General features: G+C 42.0%; 45 pseudogenes; all 45 read right to left on the reverse strand.

Annotated features, from left to right (window-relative positions):
* Positions 1-17: 17 nt before the first annotated feature.
* Positions 18-136, reverse strand: LOC142677348 (5S ribosomal RNA; annotated as a pseudogene).
* A 67-nt stretch (positions 137-203) lies between these two features.
* Positions 204-322, reverse strand: LOC142735554 (5S ribosomal RNA; annotated as a pseudogene).
* A 67-nt stretch (positions 323-389) lies between these two features.
* On the reverse strand, positions 390-508 carry LOC142735529 (5S ribosomal RNA; annotated as a pseudogene).
* A 67-nt stretch (positions 509-575) lies between these two features.
* LOC142697417 (5S ribosomal RNA) lies at positions 576-694 on the reverse strand (annotated as a pseudogene).
* Positions 695-761: 67 nt separating this feature from the next.
* Positions 762-880, reverse strand: LOC142737100 (5S ribosomal RNA; annotated as a pseudogene).
* A 253-nt stretch (positions 881-1,133) lies between these two features.
* On the reverse strand, positions 1,134-1,252 carry LOC142723374 (5S ribosomal RNA; annotated as a pseudogene).
* A 67-nt stretch (positions 1,253-1,319) lies between these two features.
* LOC142676163 (5S ribosomal RNA) lies at positions 1,320-1,438 on the reverse strand (annotated as a pseudogene).
* Positions 1,439-1,505: 67 nt separating this feature from the next.
* On the reverse strand, positions 1,506-1,624 carry LOC142736590 (5S ribosomal RNA; annotated as a pseudogene).
* A 67-nt stretch (positions 1,625-1,691) lies between these two features.
* On the reverse strand, positions 1,692-1,810 carry LOC142688603 (5S ribosomal RNA; annotated as a pseudogene).
* A 67-nt stretch (positions 1,811-1,877) lies between these two features.
* On the reverse strand, positions 1,878-1,996 carry LOC142688724 (5S ribosomal RNA; annotated as a pseudogene).
* Positions 1,997-2,063: 67 nt separating this feature from the next.
* LOC142678521 (5S ribosomal RNA) lies at positions 2,064-2,182 on the reverse strand (annotated as a pseudogene).
* Positions 2,183-2,249: 67 nt separating this feature from the next.
* Positions 2,250-2,368, reverse strand: LOC142671738 (5S ribosomal RNA; annotated as a pseudogene).
* Positions 2,369-2,435: 67 nt separating this feature from the next.
* Positions 2,436-2,554, reverse strand: LOC142666683 (5S ribosomal RNA; annotated as a pseudogene).
* A 67-nt stretch (positions 2,555-2,621) lies between these two features.
* LOC142709496 (5S ribosomal RNA) lies at positions 2,622-2,740 on the reverse strand (annotated as a pseudogene).
* A 439-nt stretch (positions 2,741-3,179) lies between these two features.
* LOC142688845 (5S ribosomal RNA) lies at positions 3,180-3,298 on the reverse strand (annotated as a pseudogene).
* A 67-nt stretch (positions 3,299-3,365) lies between these two features.
* LOC142707386 (5S ribosomal RNA) lies at positions 3,366-3,484 on the reverse strand (annotated as a pseudogene).
* Positions 3,485-3,551: 67 nt separating this feature from the next.
* LOC142736591 (5S ribosomal RNA) lies at positions 3,552-3,670 on the reverse strand (annotated as a pseudogene).
* Positions 3,671-3,737: 67 nt separating this feature from the next.
* On the reverse strand, positions 3,738-3,856 carry LOC142737987 (5S ribosomal RNA; annotated as a pseudogene).
* Positions 3,857-3,923: 67 nt separating this feature from the next.
* LOC142736592 (5S ribosomal RNA) lies at positions 3,924-4,042 on the reverse strand (annotated as a pseudogene).
* A 67-nt stretch (positions 4,043-4,109) lies between these two features.
* LOC142726733 (5S ribosomal RNA) lies at positions 4,110-4,228 on the reverse strand (annotated as a pseudogene).
* Positions 4,229-4,295: 67 nt separating this feature from the next.
* LOC142679619 (5S ribosomal RNA) lies at positions 4,296-4,414 on the reverse strand (annotated as a pseudogene).
* A 253-nt stretch (positions 4,415-4,667) lies between these two features.
* On the reverse strand, positions 4,668-4,786 carry LOC142677248 (5S ribosomal RNA; annotated as a pseudogene).
* A 67-nt stretch (positions 4,787-4,853) lies between these two features.
* LOC142688966 (5S ribosomal RNA) lies at positions 4,854-4,972 on the reverse strand (annotated as a pseudogene).
* Positions 4,973-5,039: 67 nt separating this feature from the next.
* Positions 5,040-5,158, reverse strand: LOC142736593 (5S ribosomal RNA; annotated as a pseudogene).
* A 67-nt stretch (positions 5,159-5,225) lies between these two features.
* On the reverse strand, positions 5,226-5,344 carry LOC142726744 (5S ribosomal RNA; annotated as a pseudogene).
* Positions 5,345-5,411: 67 nt separating this feature from the next.
* LOC142679630 (5S ribosomal RNA) lies at positions 5,412-5,530 on the reverse strand (annotated as a pseudogene).
* A 253-nt stretch (positions 5,531-5,783) lies between these two features.
* Positions 5,784-5,902, reverse strand: LOC142677260 (5S ribosomal RNA; annotated as a pseudogene).
* Positions 5,903-5,969: 67 nt separating this feature from the next.
* On the reverse strand, positions 5,970-6,088 carry LOC142736594 (5S ribosomal RNA; annotated as a pseudogene).
* A 253-nt stretch (positions 6,089-6,341) lies between these two features.
* On the reverse strand, positions 6,342-6,460 carry LOC142736596 (5S ribosomal RNA; annotated as a pseudogene).
* Positions 6,461-6,527: 67 nt separating this feature from the next.
* LOC142726755 (5S ribosomal RNA) lies at positions 6,528-6,646 on the reverse strand (annotated as a pseudogene).
* Positions 6,647-6,713: 67 nt separating this feature from the next.
* On the reverse strand, positions 6,714-6,832 carry LOC142684798 (5S ribosomal RNA; annotated as a pseudogene).
* A 67-nt stretch (positions 6,833-6,899) lies between these two features.
* On the reverse strand, positions 6,900-7,018 carry LOC142705875 (5S ribosomal RNA; annotated as a pseudogene).
* Positions 7,019-7,085: 67 nt separating this feature from the next.
* LOC142677271 (5S ribosomal RNA) lies at positions 7,086-7,204 on the reverse strand (annotated as a pseudogene).
* A 67-nt stretch (positions 7,205-7,271) lies between these two features.
* On the reverse strand, positions 7,272-7,390 carry LOC142689084 (5S ribosomal RNA; annotated as a pseudogene).
* A 67-nt stretch (positions 7,391-7,457) lies between these two features.
* LOC142726766 (5S ribosomal RNA) lies at positions 7,458-7,576 on the reverse strand (annotated as a pseudogene).
* Positions 7,577-7,643: 67 nt separating this feature from the next.
* Positions 7,644-7,762, reverse strand: LOC142735178 (5S ribosomal RNA; annotated as a pseudogene).
* Positions 7,763-7,829: 67 nt separating this feature from the next.
* Positions 7,830-7,948, reverse strand: LOC142737137 (5S ribosomal RNA; annotated as a pseudogene).
* Positions 7,949-8,015: 67 nt separating this feature from the next.
* On the reverse strand, positions 8,016-8,134 carry LOC142735931 (5S ribosomal RNA; annotated as a pseudogene).
* A 67-nt stretch (positions 8,135-8,201) lies between these two features.
* Positions 8,202-8,320, reverse strand: LOC142737126 (5S ribosomal RNA; annotated as a pseudogene).
* Positions 8,321-8,387: 67 nt separating this feature from the next.
* Positions 8,388-8,506, reverse strand: LOC142736346 (5S ribosomal RNA; annotated as a pseudogene).
* Positions 8,507-8,573: 67 nt separating this feature from the next.
* LOC142692718 (5S ribosomal RNA) lies at positions 8,574-8,692 on the reverse strand (annotated as a pseudogene).
* A 67-nt stretch (positions 8,693-8,759) lies between these two features.
* On the reverse strand, positions 8,760-8,878 carry LOC142737967 (5S ribosomal RNA; annotated as a pseudogene).
* Positions 8,879-8,945: 67 nt separating this feature from the next.
* On the reverse strand, positions 8,946-9,064 carry LOC142737730 (5S ribosomal RNA; annotated as a pseudogene).
* Positions 9,065-9,131: 67 nt separating this feature from the next.
* On the reverse strand, positions 9,132-9,250 carry LOC142734110 (5S ribosomal RNA; annotated as a pseudogene).
* Positions 9,251-9,317: 67 nt separating this feature from the next.
* On the reverse strand, positions 9,318-9,436 carry LOC142670874 (5S ribosomal RNA; annotated as a pseudogene).
* Between the last annotated feature and the right edge of the window lie 45 nt (positions 9,437-9,481).

Raw genomic sequence — 9,481 nt, forward strand, 5'->3', positions numbered from 1 at the left:
TAAACGACATAATAAAAAGTCAACCGCACCACGGATTCCCAGCCAGTCTCCCACACCGGTACTAGCGAGGACTTAAGCTGTGTAACTTCTGCGATCTGACGAGAGCAGGGACATTCAGCTTAGAATGGCCATTGACATTAAATGCTTTAATCCATAGTCCTTTTTAATCGATTGTGAAACAAAATCTAAACGACATAATAAAAATTCAACAGCACCACGGATTCCCAGACAGTCTCCCACACTGGTACTAGCGAGGCCTTAAGCTGTGTAACTTCTGCGTTCTGACAAGAGCAGGCACATTCAGCTTAGAATGGCCATTGACGTTAAATGCTTTAATCCATAGTCCTATTTAATCTATTGTGAAACAAAATCTAAACGACATAATAAAAGGTCAACCGCACCACGGATTCCCAGACAGTCTCCCACACTGGTACTAGCGAGGCCTTAAGCTGTGTAACTTCTGCGATCTGACGAAAGCAGGCACATTCAGCTTAGAATGGCCATTGACATTAAATACTTTAATCCATAGTCCTTTTTAATCGATTGTGAAACAAAATCTAAACGACATAATAAAAAGGCAACCCCACCACGTATTCCCAGACAGCCTCCCACACTGGTACTAGCGAGGCCTTAAGCTGTGTAACTTCTGCGATCTGACGAGAGCAGGCACATTCAGCTTAGAATGGCCATTGACGTTAAATGCTTTAATCCATAGTCCTATTTAATCTATTGTGAAACAAAATCTAAACGACATAATAAAAAGTCAACCGCACCACGGATTCCCAGACAGTCTCCCACACTGGTACTAGCGAGGCCTTAAGCTGTGTAACTTCTGCGATCTGACGAGAGCAGGCACATTCAGCTTAGAATGGCCTTTGACATTAAATGCTTTAATCCATAGTCCTTTTTAATCGATTGTGAAACAAAATCTAAACGACATAATAAAAATTCAACCGCACCACGGATTCCCAGACAGTCTCCCACACTGGTACTAGCGAGGCCTTAAGCTGTGTAACTTCTGCAATCTGACGAAATCAGGCACATTCAGCTTAGAATGGCCATTGACATTAAATGCTTTAATCCATAGTCCTTTTTAATCGATTGTGAAACAAAATCTAAACGACATAATAAAAAGTCAACCGCACCACGGATTCCCAGACAGTCTCCCACACTGGTACTAGTGAGGCCTTAAGCTGTGTAACTTCTGCGATCTGACGAGAGCAGGCACATTCAGCTTAGAATGGCCATTGACATTAAATGCTTTAATCCATAGTCCTTTTTAATCGATTGTGAAACAAAATCTAAACGACATAATAAAAAGTCAACCGCACCACGGATTCCCAGACAGTCTCCCACACTGGTACTAGCGAGGCATTAAGCTGTGTAACTTCTGCGATCTGACGAGAGCAGGGACATTCAGCTTAGAATGGCCATTGACATTAAATGCTGTAATCCATAGTCCTTTTTAATCGATTGTGAAACAAAATCTAAACGACATAATAAAAATTCAACCGCACCACGGATTCCCAGACAGTCTCCCACACTGGTACTAGCGAGGCCTTAAGCTGTGTAACTTCTGCGATCTGACGAGAGCAGGCACATTCAGCTTAGAATGGCCATTGACGTTAAATGATTTAATCCATAGTCCTATTTAATCTATTGTGAAACAAAATCTAAACGGCATAATAAAAAGTCAACCGCACCACGGATTCCCAGACAGTCTCCCACACTGGTACTAGCGAGGCCTTAAGCTGTGTAACTTCTGCGATCTGACGAGAGCAGGCACATTCAGCTTAGAATGGCCATTGACGTTAAATGCTTTAATCCATAGTCCTATTTAATCTATTGTGAAACAAAATCTAAACGACATAATAAAAAGTCAACCGCACCACGGATTCCCAGACAGTCTCCCACACTGGTACTAGCGAGGCCTTAAGCTGTGTAACTTCTGCGATCTGACGAGAGCAGGCACATTCAGCTTAGAATGGCCATTGACATTAAAAGCCTTAATCCATAGTCCTATTTAATCTATTGTGAAACAAAATCTAAACAACATAATAAAAAGTCAACCGTACCACGGATTCCCAGACAGTCTCCCACACTGGTACTAGCGAGGCCTTAAGCTGTGTAACTTCTGCGATCTGACGAGAGCAGGGACATTCAGCTTAGAATGGCCATTGCCATTAAATGCTTTAATCCATAGTCCTTTTTAATCGATTGTGAAACAAAATCTAAACGACATAATAAAAATTCAACCGCACCACGGATTCCCAGACAGTCTCCCACACTGGTACTAGCGAGGCCTTAAGCTGTGTAACTTCTGCGTTCTGACAAGAGCAGGCACATTCAGCTTAGAATGGCCATTGACGTTAAATGCTTTAATCCATAGTCCTATTTAATCTATTGTGAAACAAAATCTAAACGACATAATAAAAAGTCAACCGCACCACGGATTCCCAGACAGGCTCCCACACTGGTACTAGCGAGGCCTTAAGCTGTGTAACTTCTGCGATCTGACGAAAGCAGGCACATTCAGCTTAGAATGGCCATTGACATTAAATACTTTAATCCATAGTCCTTTTTAATCGATTGTGAAAAAAAATCTAAACGACATAATAAAAAGTGAACCGCACCACTGATTCCCAGACAGTCTCCCACACTGGTACTAGCGAGGCCTTAAGATGTGTAACTTCTGCGATCTGACGAGAGCAGGCACATTCAGCTTAGAATGGCCATTGACGTTAAATGCTTTAATCCATAGTCCTATTTAATCTATTGTGAAACAAAATCTAAACGACATAATAAAAAGTCAACCGCACCACGGATTCCCAGACAGTCTCCCACACTGGTACTAGCGAGGCTTTAAGCTGTGTAACTTCTGCGATCTGACGAGAGGAGGCACATTCAGCTTAGAATGGCCATTGACATTAAATGCTTTAATCCATAGTCCTTTTTAATCGATTGTGAAACAAAATCTAAACGACATAATAAAAAGTCAGCCGCACCACGGATTCCAAGACAGTCTCCCACACTGGTACTAGCGAGGCATTAAGCTGTGTAACTTCTGCGATCTGACGAGAGCAGGCACATTCAGCTTAGAATGGCCATTGACATTAAATGCTTTAATCCATAGTCCTTTTTAATCGATTGTGAAACAAAATCTAAACGACATAATAAAAAGTCAACCGCACCACGGATTCCCAGACAGTCTCCCACACTGGTACTAGCGAGGCCTTAAGCTGTGTAACTTCTGCGATCTGACGAGAGCAGGCACATTCAGCTTAGAATGGCCATTGACATTAAATGCTTTAATCCATAGTCCTTTTTAATCGATTGTGAAACAAAATCTAAACGACATAATAAAAAGTCAGCCGCACCACGGATTCCCAGACAGTCTCCCACACTGGTACTAGCGAGGCATTAAGCTGTGTAACTTCTGCGATCTGACGAGAGCAGGGACATTCAGCTTAGAATGGCCATTGACATTAAATGCTTTAATCCATAGTCCTTTTTAATCGATTGTGAAACAAAATCTAAACGACATAATAAAAATTCAACCGCACCACGGATTCCCAGACAGTCTCCCACACTGGTACTAGCGAGGCCTTAAGCTGTGTAACTTCTGCGATCTGACGAGAGCAGGCACATTCAGCTTAGAATGGCCATTGACGTTAAATGATTTAATCCATAGTCCTATTTAATCTATTGTGAAACAAAATCTAAACGACATAATAAAAAGTCAACCGCACCACGGATTCCCAGACAGTCTCCCACACTGGTACTAGCGAGGCTTTAAGCTGTGTAACTTCTGCGATCTGACGAGAGCAGGCACATTCAGCTTAGAATGGCCATTGACATTAAAAGCTTTAATCCATAGTCCTTTTTAATCGATTGTGAAACAAAATCTAAACGACATAATAAAAATTCAACCGCACCACGGATTCCCAGACAGTCTCCCACACTGGTACTAGCGAGGCCTTAAGCTGTGTAACTTCTGCGATCTGACGAGAGCAGGCACATTCAGCTTAGAATGGCCATTGACATTAAATGCTTTAATCCATAGTCCTTTTTAATCGATTGTGAAACAAAATCTAAACGACATAATAAAAAGTCAACCGCACCACGGATTCCCAGACAGTCTCCCACACTGGTACTAGCGAGGCCTTAAGCTGTGTAACTTCTGCGATCTGACGAGAGCAGGGACATTCAGCTTAGAATGGCCATTGACATTAAATGCTTTAATCCATAGTCCTTTTTAATCGATTGTGAAACAAAATCTAAACGACATAATAAAAATTCGACCGCACCACGGATTCCCAGACAGTCTCCCACAATGGTACTAGCGAGGCCTTAAGCTGTGTAACTTCTGCGATCTGACGAGAGCAGGCACATTCAGCTTAGAATGGCCATTGACGTTAAATGCTTTAATCCATAGTCCTATTTAATCTATTGTGAAACAAAATCTAAACGACATAATAAAAAGTCAACCGCACCACGGATTCCCAGACAGTCTCCCACACTGGTACTATCGAGGCGTTAAGCTGTGTAACTTCTGCGATTTAACGAGAGCAGGCACATCCAGCTTAGAATGGCCATTGACATTAAAGGCTTTAATCCATAGTCCTTTTTAATCGATTGTGAAACAAAATCTAAACGACATAATAAAAAGTCAACCGCACCACGGATTCCCAGACAGTCTCCCACACTGGTACTATCGAGGCGTTAAGCTGTGTAACTTCTGCGATCTAACGAGAGCAGGCACATCCAGCTTAGAATGGCCATTGACATTAAAGGCTTTAATCCATAGTCCTTTTTAATCGATTGTGAAACAAAATCTAAACGACATAATAAAAAGTCAACCGCACCACGGATTCCCAGACAGTCTCCCACACTGGTACTAGCGAGGCCTTAAGCTGTGTAACTTCTGCGATCTGACGAGAGCAGGCACATTCAGCTTAGAATGGCCATTGACATTAAAAGCTTTAATCCATAGTCCTTTTTAATCGATTGTGAAACAAAATCTAAACGACATAATAAAAATTCAACCGCACCACGGATTCCCAGACAGTCTCCCACACTGGTACTAGCGAGGCCTTAAGCTGTGTAACTTCTGCGATCTGACGAGAGCAGGCACATTCAGCTTAGAATGGCCATTGACATTAAATGCTTTAATCCATAGTCCTTTTTAATCGATTGTGAAACAAAATCTAAACGACATAATAAAAAGTCAACCGCACCACGGATTCCCAGACAGTCTCCCACACTGGTACTAGCGAGGCCTTAAGCTGTGTAACTTCTGCGATCTGACGAGAGCAGGGACATTCAGCTTAGAATGGCCATTGACATTAAATGCTTTAATCCATAGTCCTTTTTAATCGATTGTGAAACAAAATCTAAACGACATAATAAAAATTCGACCGCACCACGGATTCCCAGACAGTCTCCCACAATGGTACTAGCGAGGCCTTAAGCTGTGTAACTTCTGCGATCTGACGAGAGCAGGCACATTCAGCTTAGAATGGCCATTGACGTTAAATGCTTTAATCCATAGTCCTATTTAATCTATTGTGAAACAAAATCTAAACGACATAATAAAAAGTCAACCGCACCACGGATTCCCAGACAGTCTCCCACACTGGTACTATCGAGGCGTTAAGCTGTGTAACTTCTGCGATTTAACGAGAGCAGGCACATCCAGCTTAGAATGGCCATTGACATTAAAGGCTTTAATCCATAGTCCTTTTTAATCGATTGTGAAACAAAATCTAAACGACATAATAAAAAGTCAACCGCACCACGGATTCCCAGACAGTCTCCCACACTGGTACTATCGAGGCGTTAAGCTGTGTAACTTCTGCGATCTAACGAGAGCAGGCACATCCAGCTTAGAATGGCCATTGACATTAAATGCTTTAATCCATAGTCCTTTTTAATCGATTGTGAAACAAAATCTAAACGACATAATAAAAATTCAACCGCACCACGGATTCCCAGACAGTCTCCCACACTGGTACTAGCGAGGCCTTAAGCTGTGTAACTTCTGCGATCTGACGAGAGCAGGCACATTCAGCTTAGAATGGCCATTGACGTTAAATGATTTAATCCATAGTCCTATTTAATCTATTGTGAAACAAAATCTAAACGACATAATAAAAAGTCAACCGCACCACGGATTCCCAGACAGTCTCCCACACTGGTACTAGCGAGGCTTTAAGCTGTGTAACTTCTGCGATCTGACAAGAGCAGGCACATTCAGCTTAGAATGGTCATTGACATTAAAAGCTTTAATCCATAGTCCTTTTTAATCGATTGTGAAACAAAATCTAAACGACATAATAAAAATTCAACCGCACCACGGATTCCCAGACAGTCTCCCACACTGGTACTAGCGAGGCCTTAAGCTGTGTAACTTCTGCGATCTGACGAGAGCAGGCACATTCAGCTTAGAATGGCCATTGACATTAAATGCTTTAATCCATAGTCCTTTTTAATCGATTGTGAAACAAAATCTAAACGACATAATAAAAAGTCAACCGCACCACGGATTCCCAGACAGTCTCCCACACTGGTACTAGCGAGGCCTTAAGCTGTGTAACTTCTGCGATCTGACGAGAGCAGGGACATTCAGCTTAGAATGGCCATTGACATTAAATGCTTTAATCCATAGTCCTTTTTAATCGATTGTGAAACAAAATCTAAACGACATAATAAAAACTCGACCGCACCACGGATTCCCAGACAGTCTCCCACAATGGTACTAGCGAGGCCTTAAGCTGTGTAACTTCTGCGATCTGACGAGAGCAGGCACATTCAGCTTAGAATGGCCATTGACGTTAAATGCTTTAATCCATAGTCCTATTTAATCTATTGTGAAACAAAATCTAAACGACATAATAAAAAGTCAACCGCACCACGGATTCCCAGACAGTCTCCCACACTGGTACTATCGAGGCGTTAAGCTGTGTAACTTCTGCGATTTAACGAGAGCAGGCACATCCAGCTTAGAATGGCCGTTGACATTAAAGGCTTTAATCCATAGTCTTTTTTAATCGATTGTGAAACAAAATCTAAACGACATAATAAAAAGTCAACCGCACCACGGATTCCCAGACAGTCTCCCACACTGGTACTATCGAGGCGTTAAGCTGTGTAACTTCTGCGATCTAACGAGAGCAGGCACATCCAGCTTAGAATGGCCATTGACATTAAAGGCTTTAATCCATAGTCCTTTTTAATCGATTGTGAAACAAAATCTAAACGACATAATAAAAAGTCAACCGCACCACGGATTCCCAGACAGTCTCCCACACTGGTACTAGCGAGGCCTTAAGCTGTGTAACTTCTGCGATCTGACGAGAGCAGGCACATTCAGCTTAGAATGGCCATTGACATTAAAAGCCTTAATCCATAGTCCTATTTAATCTATTGTGAAACAAAATCTAAACAACATAATAAAAAGTCAACCGCACCACGGATTCCCAGACAGTCTCCCACACTGGTACTAGCGAGGCCTTAAGCTGTGTAACTTCTGCGATCTGACGAGAGCAGGGACATTCAGCTTAGAATGGCCATTGACATTAAATGCTTTAATCCATAGTCCTTTTTAATCGATTGTGAAACAAAATCTAAACGACATAATAAAAATTCAACCGCACCACGGATTCCCAGACAGTCTCCCACACTGGTACTAGCGAGGCCTTAAGCTGTGTAACTTCTGCGTTCTGACGAGAGCAGGCACATTCAGCTTAGAATGGCCATTGACGTTAAATGGTTTAATCCATAGTCCTATTTAATCTATTGTGAAACAAAATCTAAACGACATAATAAAAAGTCAACTTCACCACGGATTCCCAGAAAGTCTCCCACACTGGTACTAGCGAGGCCTTAAGCTGTGTAACTTCTGCGATCTGACGAGAGCAGGCACATTCAGCTTAGAATGGCCATTGACATTAAATGCTTTAATCCATAGTCCTTTTTAATCGATTGTGAAACAAAATCTAAACGACATAATAAAAAGTCAACCGCACCACTGATTCCCAGACAGTCTCCCACACTGGTACTAGCGAGGCCTTAAGCTGTGTAACTTCTGCGATCTGACGAGAGCAGGAACATTCAGCTTAGAATGGCCATTGACATTAAATGCTTTAATCCATAGTCCTTTTTAATCGATTGTGAAACAAAATCTAAACGACATAATAAAAAGTCAACCGCACCACGGATTCCCAGACAGTCTCCCACACTGGTATTAGCGAGGCCTTAAGCTGTGTAACTTCTGCGATCTGACGAGAGCAGGCACATTCAGCTTAGAATGGCCATTGACATCAAAAGCCTTAATCCATAGTCCTATTTAATCTATTGTGAAACAAAATCTAAACAACATAATAAAAAGTCAACCGCACCACGGATTCACAGACAGTCTCCCACACTGGTACTAGCGAGGCCTTAAGCTGTGTAACTTCTGCGATCTGACGAGAGCAGGCACATTCAGCTTAGAATGGCCATTGACATTAAATCCTTTAATCCATAGTCCTTTTTAATCGATTGTGAAACAAAATCTAAACGACATAATAAAAAGTCAACCGCACCACGGATTCCCAGACAGTCTCCCACACTGGTACTAGCGAGGCCTTAAGCTGTGTAACTTCTGCGATCTGACGACAGCAGGGACATTCAGCTTAGAATGGCCATTGACATTAAATGCTTTAATCCATAGTCCTTTTTAATCGATTGTGAAACAAAATCTAAACGACATAATAAAAATTCAACCGCACCACGGATTCCCAGACAGTCTCCCACACTGGTACTAGCGAGGCCTTAAGCCGTGTAACTTCTGCGATCTGACGAGAGCAGGCACATTCAGCTTAGAATGGCCATTGACGTTAAATGCTTTAATCCATAGTCCTATTTAATCTATTGTGAAACAAAATCTAAACGACATAATAAAAATTCAACCGCACCACGGATTCCCAGACAGTCTCCCACACTGGTACTAGCGAGGCCTTAAGCTGTGTAACTTCTGCGATCTAACGAGAGCAGGCACATTCAGCTTAGAATGGCCATTGACATTAAAACCCTTAATCCATAGTCCTATTTAATCTATTGTGAAACAAAATCTAAACAACATAATAAAAAGTCAACCGCACCACGGTTTCCCAGACAGTCTCCCACACTGGTACTAGCGAGGCCTTAAGCTGTGTAACTTCTGCGATCTGACGAGAGCAGGCACATTCAGCTTAGAATGGCCACTGACATTAAATGCTTTAATCCAAAATCCTTTTTAATCGATTGTGAAACAAAATCTAAACGACATAATAAAAAGTCAACCGCACCACGGATTCCCAGACAGTCTCCCAGACTGGTACTAGCGAGGACTTAAGCTGTGTAACTTCTGCGATCTGACGAGAGCAGGGACATTCAGCTTAGAATGGCCATTGACATTAAATGCTTTAATCCATAGTCCTTTTTAATCGATTGTGAAACA

Source organism: Rhinoderma darwinii, chromosome 1 (assembly GCF_050947455.1).
Source record: "Rhinoderma darwinii isolate aRhiDar2 chromosome 1, aRhiDar2.hap1, whole genome shotgun sequence".
NCBI classification, from domain to species: Eukaryota; Metazoa; Chordata; class Amphibia; order Anura; family Rhinodermatidae; genus Rhinoderma; species Rhinoderma darwinii.